Raw genomic sequence first — 4045 nt, 5'->3', positions numbered from 1 at the left:
GGTGCCTCAAGGGGCGGGAACCCTCGAACACAGTGGTGGACACCAGTGGTCACGGAAGCCGTCCGACTGAAGAAGGAGGCCTTCCAGGATTTGTTGTCTCGGAGGACTCCGGAGGCGGATGCAAGGCACCGACGGGCCCGAAGGGCTGCAGCCTCTGCTGTGGCAGATGCAAAGCAGCGGGTGTGGGAGAAGTTCGGTGAAGACATGGAGAAGGACTTTCGGTCAACACCAAAGTGCTTCTGGAGAACTGTCCGCCATCATAGGAGGGGGAAGCGGGGGAACCTCTAGTAGAGGCAGAGCTAGAGGCTGATGGGGGTTGCTCGCCATTTTCCCTGGAGGAAGTCACTGAAGTAGTCAAACAACTCCACAGTGGCAAAGCCCCAGGGATTGATAAGATCCGCCTGAAATGCTAAAAGCTTTGGGTGTGGAGTGGCTGTCTTGGATGACACGTCTCTTTAACATTGCGTGTAAGTCGGTTACATTGCCCAAGGACTGGCACACTGGGGTGGTGGTTCCCCTGTTCAAAAAGGGGGACCAATTACAGGGGTATCACACTTCTCAGCCTCCCCGGTAAAGTCTACTTCAGGGTGCTGGAACGGAGGGTTCGGCCGATAGTCAACCTCAGATCGAAGAGGAACAATGCGGGTTTCGTCCCGGTCGTGGAACAACTGACCAGCTCTAAACTCTCACAAGGATCCTGGAGTGGGCTTGGGAGTGTGCCCATCCAGTCTACATGTGCTTTGTAGACCTGGAGAAGGCACATGACCGGGTCCACCGGGAGATACTGTGGGAGGTGCTGTGGGAGACACCCAACAGGTGTCATTTACATTGGGGACGCTGGGGACATTTTTCCCCACCACATTTTGAAATGGCTGATTTTGTCCCCATCACTTTTAGAAAGCATTTGTTAAAAATGTTCTGGAAAAACAGCACCAAGAAAAGTTAACTAACAGATGAAAATGGTCTGAGAAAGGTTGATTTGCACAATAAGAAAACATGCAATGCTCTATAGTTTTCCCTCATATAAAAGCAGACATTTCCACTGAAAATTGGAGCAGAAAATGTCTCCAGAATGCAGGAAATTACAAGTTTAATGCTCAAAATCTTTTGGGGAAGGACCCCCAGATCCCTCTCACATATATTTCAGCATCAAATATTGAATCTAAATAGTGCTAAAAGTCTTCTTGTCTTGTTCTCATGCATCGTCACATCTCATGACCCAAATGTATCATCACGCCCCTAATCCGAACCCTTATGTCCTCACCACTTTTCAACACAAAGAGACGCCCTTGACTGACCCGCTCCGCTCTGCACCAGCTCCTCTCTAGTGGGCCTACTTATACTGTCCACCAATTAGTGAACACTTTTGCAAGGCATTGAATGCATGCTGCATTCTCATTAGGGGCTGAGCACCCCTAAAGGTCTGATCCTAGAATTGCCCCTGCTGCCAATACTGCTGTTACCACAACTGCTAGGCAGGAATAATGCTACTGTAATAGATTTGCTCTTATCGTTACTTATACTTTTTATTAATTTATGGTTAATTTGATAGGGACAGATACAGTTTACTGGACTATCTGATGCATAGAATGAGAGCATAGAACATAGAAGTATAGAACTTCTGCTACTGGTACTACTTCTGTATTTGTTACACTTACTGCTAGTGTTAAGATCAATTTTACAACTTCTACTATCCCTACAAATATTATATCTAGAGTTACTACATAATCTTGTACTGCACCTTTTCTTCTTCTACTACTGCCAGCAGCGCTGTCAGTAGTAGTACTTGTGTGCTGTTTAATTTACTGTATCTTGTACTGTTCTTAGTACTCCTGCTGTGTGTACAAGGAGATCCAGCTCCCCACCTTCATAGCCCCCCCGTCTGCTGCCTCTTCTCCAGAGCTTCCTCGATCCACGCTGCCTCGACATCGACTGGGACACCTGGGCGGTTTCTGAGAACCTAGATGGTACCTGGTCAACTCCAGTATTTATTTATATTAAATTTAAATCGTATTAATAATAAATGTTGCTCATGGATAGTGGTTAAAAATAATGATGCCTGTGCATCGCTTTGTACGGCGTACAGGCCTATAGCCTACGCCAGATAGTTAATTTGCCTAATCTTGGCAGGTCTTGACGGTGGAAACGCAACAGTGGGCTGAAGGAACCTTTAAGTTCCTTGAAAAGTGATCTGGAGACTTATAAGTCTCAGCAGCTAAGAGACACGATGTGGATGTGGTGTCGTGTTGCTCAGTGTGGGGGCTCGTCTCGAGCTTGCTTATCACCCTTCTGTGGCTCCTGTTGTAGAAAAAATGTATTACTTTGGCACAATTATGGTGTTTCATGCATGTCTTTAATAGTGGGAGAAAACAGGAGCACCTGAGGGAAACCCACTCAAACCCGGGGAAAAACGTACAAACACCACACAGAAAGGCTTGCCCCAAAAAGGGTTTGGGGGGAGGGATGTGGAAACGGGAGAGAAAGGCATTAGACAGGCTTGTATGTGCGGGTGACTGGATTGGAGGAATTGAATGAGGCGCAGGAGGTTGGGTTAGTGAGAGAGGCATGGTCCTGTTCCTGAACTTTAGTTATATATATAACTCCATGATATTTGTGGTGAGTCTAGTTATACAAACAGGTGAAACAGTTTAGTTTGTGATCTGTCAGTAAGATCTGCTCAGAGATCAGTACATTAGTTCTGTGGCGAGTTCAGCACCAACAAAACGTGTCTTTTTCAACAGAAACGGTTGTTCACTCAACACCCTGCTGTGTACGCAAGCGTACTGCATTTTCCTGCCTTTTTAACAACGTTGTGTTTACAAACTGACTGGGTAACACCTGAGACACGCCCACCTAATGGGAGAAAACGTACCTCGAAGCCTGTTGCAGAACATTGAACAAAGTTGCGAGGAAACATGTCGATCCGAAAATGTTCCAAACCAGTGCAAAACGTTTTGAGATTGAATTCAGCCCCGGTTTGGTCCAGTATTTTGGATATGAGCCGATGATAGACAGACTGAAATCCATCAGCTTCATGTTTTATTGAACTTTGATCCCTTTTTCCTTTCTGTCTAACAGGATCTATGGGCGACCGGCCTCTCCTGAACCTGGATCTGAACCTGAACCTGAACCTGAACCCAGCTGTGTGTCCTTCAAGAAAGACAAGTCAAAGCATCGCATCAATGATTTTAAAAGACGACAACCCTCTACTCAAAGAGTTTAGATGTTCATCACATTAAAATCTGACTGATTCATGTTGAACTGTTATTTATCCAGAGAAGTTTTATTAAACCTGTGTGTTTATTTTCAGCATTGTTTTTCTTCACACACATTTATATTCTCACTTTTGAAAGCTCAGTAGAACAAGTAGAACAAGTAGGGGTGAGAATATTTCAGGATCTCACAAATCCATTTTGAATCGAGAATCAAAATCTATTTTCGATTCAGCACATTTTCTAATTGCTCGTTTCTGGATAAAAATCAAAAGCAAGGTAACCCAGAGACAAACCAGGTGCAAAAAACCCAGGAATCTGAATCGACACGACAAACAAGAGAAGTAATCCTGTGACACGGAACATAAAACACAGGTATTGACTCTGGAAGAAACAATGAACCAGCAACGAAACCAAAGAGCAGTCCAACTAAATACAACAGGAAGGGTGAACAAAATGACTGATGGTGAAACACAAAATGTTGAAAGACAATCTGTGACACCAAAACAGGAAGTTAAAGACCGCAACACAAAGGGTGTTAAAGATATTTCTCAGGGGCTTAGTTCATTTAACAGGGAACGGCAAGACAACTGTATGTTATATTGTATGTATGTCACGTTATTTCTCTCACATATAACTGACCTCGTTAGGGAGACGACAGTTAGACGGATCAGGTGACAGTAGCTCAGTATTTTGACCAACATACAGTATATGATGTAGCGTTGGAGTCTAAACTGAACTCGAATCTAAAATGGTTAAGGCCAGTTAAAGAAGACCTAAGAGGGAAACTTGCAGGAAGACATAAAAGAGACCAAGATTTGTCTGGCTTAGTC

Source organism: Micropterus salmoides, unplaced genomic scaffold (assembly GCF_014851395.1).
Source record: "Micropterus salmoides isolate LMB-PRFRI ecotype aquatic unplaced genomic scaffold, ASM1485139v1 Ms_hic_scaffold_1, whole genome shotgun sequence".
Taxonomy (NCBI): domain Eukaryota; kingdom Metazoa; phylum Chordata; class Actinopteri; order Centrarchiformes; family Centrarchidae; genus Micropterus; species Micropterus salmoides.
Note: the sequence above shows the minus strand (reverse complement) of the source record.